General features: G+C 45.7%; 1 protein-coding gene across 1 annotated transcript in view; it reads right to left on the bottom strand.

Moving 5' to 3' along the window:
* OPCML (opioid binding protein/cell adhesion molecule like) overlaps window positions 1–9,268 on the bottom strand; it is a 1,088,088-nt gene that overhangs the window by 853,186 nt on the left and 225,634 nt on the right. The window lies entirely within an intron of this gene.

The following is a 9,268-nucleotide window of genomic DNA, read 5'->3' on the forward strand; positions in this document are numbered from 1 at the left end:
GTTTGTGGGCATAAGCTGTTAGCTTTGCTGCATGAAAACAATGAGGCCTCTGAGATCTTTTGTGAACCAGTTTATCTGCCAGCGATGTGGTGCTGAGAGTGTCAAGTATTTTAAGAGTGTAAGGAATCCCTGTGACTTGGGATCCACTGCTAATTAGAACGACAGCTGGTGAGAAAGCAGGAGTCTTCACCAAGAGCAAGGAGGGAGCAGGGGTCGGGTGTTGCCCTTCACAAATTCCACTCACTATCCTAAACATTTTTGGCATTGTACTAAGCCATCAGGGAAGATTATTCCAGCCTGGTAGCTAAAGAGTTTCTACAGAGACAGTAGACCAATTTTCAGAAGAAGAAAATATCCACTGTGGGCTGATTTATCCTGTAGACTCTGTCCCTCACTGGGGCTCACTCCTAGCTCCAGAGAAACCTTGAAGAAAGCATGGTGGAAGATCTACAAGGAAAGATAAAGCGCCACCAGCATCCCGACTCCTCGTAGGACCAGATGATTTTGAACTTGAAAGGAGAATGCTCAGTCCTAGTCCTCAAGTAACCCCCCCCACCCCCAATCAATTCTAAAATGCTTAAAGAATAAAGCTCAGTCCTAGTCCTCAAGTAGCCTCCCCACCCCCAAATAATTCTAAAATGCTAAAAAGAATAAAGCCAAACGAGGTTCATTTTGCAGGGGGCAGAGGTTTGGGATAATTCCATGAATGCTGCCTCCTGCTTAGGAATTCCACTGTGATCTGAGCTCAGCTCTCAAAACCTTCTTGCCCTGGGAAATCCCACCAGCTTCACAGAGCTCCTTATGTTTGCTGCTAAAATGAGGAGTCCGGCCTGACACTTGTGCATACACCCCTTACCTTCTAATATCCAAAAGTCAAGCTCAAAAGAAACTTCTCATTCCTCTGCCTCCTGTCATTACTAATCAGCAAAACTCTTTTACCAAAACAAAAAATCACTCGAAATATTAACAGGAGAGGTCAATATATTGAGCTGTGTGGCCTTTTCCTGTTCGGAAAATATTTCATGTCTTTATGTTCTTACACTGAGAAAAACCTGGTCTGTGCCAATCTACATCAAATGGCGAGGGGAGGCAAGGAGGGAGGAGGAACCAAACAAAACCTGTGATTCAGGTCTTTCAAATGGCAAACTCATTATGCCCCAGCGTCCAGACAGGCTTAGTGATGGCATGTCCTGTCAGAGGCCCTTCCGGCTGTCTCAAGCTCACACACACAGCTATGTGTCACAGGGATCACAGCAGGTCTTGGCAACAGACACTGAAAATGTCAGAAAGCAAAGGGGGTGTACGGGAGATGTCACTGAGGGCTGGGGGAGCAGTCGTAATGTCAGCAGTACAAACAAAACAACAAACAGCCTGCTAGAAAACCGTCCACGTGGTTAGCAAGATGGAGGCAGGGTTGGGTGGGGAGACAGGGGAGGAGGAAAGGAGGAGCAAGAAGAGCAGGACTACAACAGGTCCGGAGTCAGACCTCCCTTCAAGGGCCACAAGGCACTGGGTATCTGCCCTCGTTCATTTAGCGGTCCTATTTTTTAGCACGAGCTCTGCCCTAGGAATCATACTAGGCTCCGACAGATAACTGTGAGTTAGGAGATAACCAATTGCTCTGTGAAAGTCATTGGCTTTGGAATAGATGCACCTGGATTCAAGTCCTGGCTTTATTCATAATTTGGGGAAATGACAAAAATCTCAGAACTTCAGTTTGATCATGTCTAAAATAAGGAAAATAACATGACCCAGTGAAACAGTTTAAAGATGTATACGAGAGATTACAAGTAAAATGCCTGCCACATAGCAGGCACTCACCAAGCAGGAGTTAGTAGATAAGATTCCTGCTCTGAGAGCTCAGAGTCCCTAGGAAGATGGGTTGGGGGGGAGGGGGCGGGGAAGCACAGTTACTTGTAATTTCACATGTTGAAGATATGTAAACAAATAGGCTAGAACATGAGGAATGGGGTAATTAATTCTACCTAGAATCATGAGAAACGAGCAATGAGTGAAATAAGGAGGGAGTTCTAGTTGAGGATCCAGGAAATGGAAGAGTAAGTTCGATGTCAGAGAGGAAGTCAGGCGAGATGTGTTTCTCCAACTGAGATGCTTATGGCTGAGCAGAGCGTGTGTGGGAAGGACAGACAGGCAGCAAGCAAGACACAGGGTCATGTATGCTGATTTACATTGTTTGGGTATTCCCTCACACAGACAGCACATGAGGAACCACTGAAGTCTTTTTCGGCCTTGGAGTGACTTTAGAAATATCATACAGCTGGTAGTTTGAGGATCAATCTGAATGAGGGTTGGGCTGGTGGAAGGTTTGGGAGACTTGTAGGCATGAGATCCTTGTCACACAGGTGTGTTTTAGTTGCTGTCAGCTGTTAGAAGGCTTCATTTGGAATAGCATCAGACGAAAAGGATAATGACAGTGACAGTGGAGAGGAAGGGTCATATCAGAGGAATAGTCTTTGGCCGCTAAAGGGACTCAGCTAGAGGAAAGGGTACGATTTCTGCTTCAGTCAGATCCATATATGATACCACTTTTCATGAGCCTAGCTTTATTTGCCTAATTAACTTTTAAAGCTGTATTTATTTATTTATTTACTTACTTGAGAGGGAGAGTGAGTGAGAGAAACCAAGTAAGCATGAGTTGGGGAGAAGCAGAGGGGGAGGGAGAAGCAGACTCCCCACTGAACAGGGATCCTCAATCCAGGGACTCTGAGATCATGACCTGAGCCGAAGGCAGGCACTTAACCAACTGAGTCACCCAGATGCCCCTGACTAATTAATTTTAACGAATTTATAAACTTGAAGAAACTTGTATAGTTGGCTAATGATCTGACCCCTTAAGAAAGGTGTACAGGGGTTGCCTAGGTGGATCAGTGGGTTAAAGCCTCCGCCTTCGGCTCAGGTCATGATCTCAGGGTCGTGGGATCGAGCCCCGCATCAGCCCTCTGCTCAGCAGGAGGCCTGCTTCCTCTTCTCTCCCTGCCTGCCTCTCTGCCTACTTGTGATTTCTCTCTGTCAAATAAATAAATAAAAATTAAAAAAAGAAAGAAAGAAAGAAAGAAAGGTGTACAAAATTGTGCCATTTCCTAAATCTCTCTTAATACATTTAAACATATTGCCACGCCACCCTGTCACTCTTCATAGGCCGTGCAGGCTGTGTCCATCTGCGTGCAAAGCTGCCCTAGGGTCCTATGGGTCCACCCTGTAGAAGCTGACCACCTCCCTGAGGAAACACACACATACACACCATGCATTGCAGAACTCTGTGGCAGAGAAAGGATTGAGAGGAGCTGGAAAGGGTAGGTTTCCCTGAAAGGGAGTGTTGAGTAGAAGAGAGGATCCTCCCTCTTCCCTGCCCCCAGCACCCAGTTTCTAAATCCATTTCCCCAAAGGCACTTGAAGTAGATACCAAATTCAGGACACCTTTTGTTTCATTTGATTTTTCACTGATTATTCCAAATATTGGATATTTTGTCCACAAACTAAACAAGGCAGTGTGTTGTAATGTGAAGATCTGTGGCTGACCTCGACCCCACTGCTGATTTATTCTCAGTATGATTCACTTGCCCACCAATAAAATCAGAGCCTGACTATCCACCCCTTTGCTTACCTCATGGGTGTTGAGGAGATAAATGCATTTGTAACTCTAAACTCCATGAAAAAAGGGACCATTTAAATTATAAAAGACCAACATAAAACCATGCTTGATAATTTTGGATAAAATAATAATTGTATGAACAAAGTGATAATTACTTGTTGAGCAGCTACTCTATGCCCTATGCAGAGGAAGTTGAGAGGATTTGCAAAAAGTAAACCATATCTCTGTGAAAACGAATGGGTTAAGGACAATGTCTTATTCATCTTTTTACCTCCACGTCACTGCCTGGAAGGAGGTTAGAAGGTGAGGATGGAAGGAAAAGATAAGACATAAACAAAATGTGAAGAGCAATGGCTGACCTTTATTTCATACTAGAGACCAAAGCTAGTCAATAGAAATATCATATGAGCCACATATATAATTTTTTTGCCATAAATTCTAGTATTCTAGTAACCACATAGTAAGAAGTAAAAAAAAAAAATAAAATAAAAAAATACAGTGAGGGTCCCCTAGCTGGCTCAGTCAGTAGGACATACAATTCCTGAGCTCGGGATGGTGAATTCAGACTCCACACTGGGCATAGAGAGTACTTAGAAAAAATAAAATTAAATAAAAATTTTGAAAAAGATATAGTGAAATTATTCTAACATCTTGCATTTAACTCAGTATATTCAAAATGTTGCTTTTCAACATGTATACTAGCTGCACTCTAAGTGTGCAGGAGCCACATTAGGCTAGTTACCACCACACTGGACAGAATAACTACAGCTACCATTTTGTTTCTTCTTTTGGAAAGTTGAATACAAAAATGCCAACAAAGAAATGGACAAAATTGGGTATGAAATTTTCTGAGGAAGACGTGTACATAATATGCTCTAGGGACACAGCAGGGGAGCTCTCCACAGAGTGGAGGAGCCAGCAAAGGCTTTCTAGAGGAAGAAAGAGTGAGGCAGACATTTCTGGGCCAGCAGGAAGTGGCCTGGGACGGGGCAGGAGAAGGCAGAGGATCAGCATGAGACACAGGAAGGAAATAACCATGCGGAAAACCACCTAAGTATATTTGGGGGTTGCCCAGAGAAAGCAGACTCCACAAGAAGGAAACCATCAGCTCCTGAAGGGATTCTTTTGTCAGGTTTTGGAATTCAGATTGCATCCTGCAAAGGGGGAGGGGAGGCCAGTGCTGCGGCTGGCTTCTGGCCCTCTTCATTAGGTTGTATTCCCCTCAAGGACAAGCTTACAGCGTGTAGTCTTTCTGTCCTGGCTGACTTCTGGAAAAAGGAAGCTACATGCTCTTTCCAAATTGAGTTCCCTCTGTTGGGTAAATTCTGGGCATCATATTGGGCATCAGTAATAGGAGAGCAGCTTCCTGATCCCCGTGAGGGACTCTGTCTTTAAATTCCATTCTTCCAAGGCCACGGTTGGCATAGGAAGAAGAGAAGGTTTTGGAGGGCTCCTGGCCTAGCTTCTTGTTCTCTCTGTCTTTCTCTAGGCTCTTGTTTCTGAGAGGCTGGAGAGGGTTTTGAGCATCTGGAAATAGTCCTACTGGGAGCTATCCCACCAGGAGACCCCCCAAGGTCAAGCGGCTATAAGCCCTGTCCTAAGCACTGGGCAAATCCCACAGGCTGGGAGGCTTAAAGCTCCTCAATCTCCATTCTACCAAAGTGCTTACTTCCTCTCAAGCCAAGTGCCTAAAAGAGAGGGGCCAGACTTGGCTGTGGGCCTGCCTGGGAGAAATGGGAAATGAAGACTGTTTGGGGTCTAAAGCAGGATACAGCCCATGCAGGGGATCAGCCCCCATCTCCATAGTTCTCAACCCAGACAGCACGTCAGAACCATCTAGGAACTTTTAGAACATTGTTTCCCAGACTTGAGCACAGACCCATTAAATCAGAATCCTGTGAGAAAGAGCCCTAAGAAGCACTGTTTTTGTGTGTCTGTTTTTTTATTTTCAAATCTCCCAGATGATTCTCATGAACAGCCAGAGCGGACACTCTGCTCTCCACAGTCTAGCTCGCGGCACACGGGCTGCTTTGGGGCTTAGGCCAGACTCCTGGAAGCTGGGACTGAGTGCCTTTGCCTTGCTTTGCCCCTTGGTTATTTCTCTTGGGAAGTTTGAAGGGGTGATAAAAAGTAAGACACCCATAGCCTTAATTGTTCTAATTTAGAGGATTCAGCTCAATATCATCCCACAAGTGGGCCTAACATAGTGCTGGGCCCATCATGATTTGCTTTGCGTTGCTTTTGCTGAATTGTTAAGAAAGAGCATTCCCACAGGCACATAGGAAATATATTGAAGGCACTGGGAATGAGCTAGGACACCATAACGGTAATTTTGATAAAAAGCAACGAGAACCAGAATTTTCCTAGACGGTGTTTGCTTTTGTGGAAATGAGGGTATAATGAATAATGGATTAAGTGGATACTACTTGTTTGTTTGTTTTGGATGATAAATACTGATTTAGAAAACTTTCACATGAGAGATGAAACAAATATTTATGGTTCTGGTTTTCTTCTCCTCTATATTTTGATGGCAATTTAATTCAATTTTAATTGGCAGTATTTATTTACATACCTTTACCATGAGTTGAATGTTGGCGAGTAGGGTGAGCATTGTTATTCTTTATTCACAGTTAGTCTTGCTGAACTTACTTGACTAAGGTCAAAGAGTTAGTTCTTGTGCAAGCCTGGACAAGGGTTTACATTCTTACTTCCTCCTCCTTGGTCATTCCAAAATCCCAGGGTCCACAGAAGCCTGTGGACCATAACTACCTGTGAAGAACACTGGGTCTTCACAGACCCTGGGATGGTCACTGACCACTCACTGCCTGTGCCTCCAGCAGAGTGGAGGTATCCCCGAGGAAGATGGGACCCGAGGCAAACACAGAGCCACAGCCCCTTCCCCAGGAAGCCAGCTTCCAGAGCCTTCCCTTTCCAACTCACTGAGACAATTCACTCTTAGCATCTCCATTCATTCATTCCAGTGACAAAGGCTGCACCTGGAAAGGGACACCTCACCCAGGGAGGCCTCAGGAAAGCCTGTTGTCTAAGTCATCCCAAAGCTCTACCTCCCGGGGTATGCTGCACTTATTCTTGCATTCAGGCACACCTGAGCCCTTCCAGAGACTCTGAGAGTCAGGTACCAAATGAGGGATGGTGAATTGCTTAGCCGAGTTCAACAGGAATGAGTGAATGCAGAATTAGGGTGGCGACCCTTGACAGAAAATGGTCCGGGTGATTCCCAGGGCCTGATGGCCTGTGTCTGAGCCTTATGGTGATTTTGACTTCAATAGAGGAACAAATAAAAACTCAATGAGGTGGTTCACTCCACCCTATAGGGACCACCGGAAGGAAGAGCCTGTTATCTCAGCAGTTGGAGGTTGTGTAATGAGAGGTATTGGTGCGAGCGGAGTAGGGACAAACCATAGCCATGCGGGTAAGGCTTCTCCAGCTTTGTGAGAGGCAGCTGCCCCCACCAGCACACACACCCCTGGGTGGGCACTTGCGGCTAGCTTAGGACTAGGACTGCCAGGAGATATGACCACAGCCAACAGAAGGAGAGCAGGAAACAGAAGACAACACAAAAAAAGCAAGAAGCTCCCCCAGGGATAGATACACAACATCCTAGGGTCTCCAGAACTACCTGGAAGGGCCTTCAGAAGAGCTTCCATTCCCACTGAGTGGGTGGGGGCAGAGCTTGAGAAAGACTTGTCTGAACTATTATTGTGGCTCCCTTAAGTCCCGTGCTGGCGAGACCAGAGGAATGGAGTTTCAAGAATAACTAGCGGCTTACATTTTATCTCTCCCAGGGACACTTGAATTTTAATAATTCTGAAATCCTCAAACTAGAGGTATGTTTTCAGACAGATCAGCCTGAAATGCTCAGGTATTTGGAGTAGTGGGGATTTCCGGGCAAGGGCATTTCCCCAAGTTTTAAAAATCACATCTCCCACTTCGCTTCCCAGAACACCAGCATCACGGGTGCCACTGAGAGTTCAATGTGCAAGGCCGTGTGGTCAGACAAAACCCAGGGTCAACTTCGGAGCTGAACCACTGGGAGGCAAGTCTGCAAGTTTTGTTCTTCCACAGACTTGGTTTGTCTGTTTGTTCTGTAACTCTCTCTGAACGCCTTCCTCATCTCCAGACTCATGCCACCATGATCATTGATGGAGATAGACGAGGCAGGCAGAACTGCTGGCCCAGTTGCTGTTCTGTTGTCGATGCTGATGATGAGGATGTCAACAGAGAGCCTTCACTTCCTCCATCCTAGCACGCTGGCATCTGTGGCTTTGGTGAGCTCTACCCCTCCTGCATCCCATTCCCCCGGCTGTCAGGGTGCTGCTGCAGTACGGGGTCCCTCAGGGGCACAGTCCCTCTCCTTCCCTGGGGAGAGAGCTTGCCTCTGCTGATCTCCTTTAAAGGAGTTGCAGGTCCTGCCTGAGGCCAGAGCGAGCTGTGCGCTTCTTCACCTCTGACCGCCTCTACCCTCAGGTGCCAGGAGATCCAATTCACCATCTTTCCATCGTCTCCCAGCTCCCTCTTGATTTTCTGACAAATAGTGAGATCACAGAGGCTTAAAACACTTTGGGAGGGTTTTCCACAGTTTTTCTGGTCCCAGCCTTCCCAGCAGCCACAACATCTGAGACCAGATTGAACAACATTAATGAAACACCCCATCTCAACATTTCACTCTCCACTGCTCTCCTAAAATGTTCACAGGAAAGTTCAGGCAGCTCTTTTGAAGAATACACACACGCACACACACACCCTGAAATCTCCCACCCCGAGGCCCGAGGCCAGCTGTGTGTGAGAAGCCAGCTCACTCTGGATGTGCGATTTTGCAGTCTGGGAAGGCACAGTGGTAGATTACCCAAGAGAATGGCCTTACGGTTTTATAAACTATTTATTAGGCCCGTCCTGGAGAGCTACATCAATATGGCCGTCGGTGAAGCAAAGCAGAAGCTATAAAAATATCATCTATCCCAAACAAGCTTCATAATCAAACAAAGCCCCGTGCTGGCTAGGACAGGCTTGTGTTCTGACACATAAGGACCCTTTCCATCTTTAAAACAGACCATTAAAACACCAGAACACTTTGACTCACAGAAGTCTAAATCAAAAGGGAGGGGAAAAAAGAGCGCTCTTTTCTCCAGGAGTAATAATGCCGTTTCCAGCTCCTAGAGAAGCTCATTGCGATATAGATGCAATATTGCTTTTTTGATTGTGGCTTTTCAGATTCTTTCCAACACCCCGAATATTTCCTAGAGGTTCAAAAAATTGCCCCTTTCCTCCCTGCAGAAATCGCTCTTTCTCCCCCACTGTAACACGGAGACGATGCTGTGATCTCTACAATATTATTTTGTTGTTTGTCCACTAAGTAAAAAGATACAATACGATACATATACCAGAAAGAAGTCATAATCATAATCATAAGCTGAATTAGAATGATAGTGGCTAGATGCCCTGTTCCAATTCCCCAAGGCAGAGGAGAACAGCAAACAGGTCAATACGTTGGTGGTTACTGTGATTAACATTTCCAGCCAGCGCCCCTCCAACTGGCTCCGAAATATGTCTTAATAAACTGCATTCCAAATACCCCGTATTTCTGCCTTATTGCATCTGCTAGAGTGAGATAATGTGTGGACTTGAAAAATAGTG

This window comes from Mustela erminea, chromosome 9 (assembly GCF_009829155.1).
Source record: "Mustela erminea isolate mMusErm1 chromosome 9, mMusErm1.Pri, whole genome shotgun sequence".
Taxonomy (NCBI): Eukaryota; Metazoa; Chordata; class Mammalia; order Carnivora; family Mustelidae; genus Mustela; species Mustela erminea.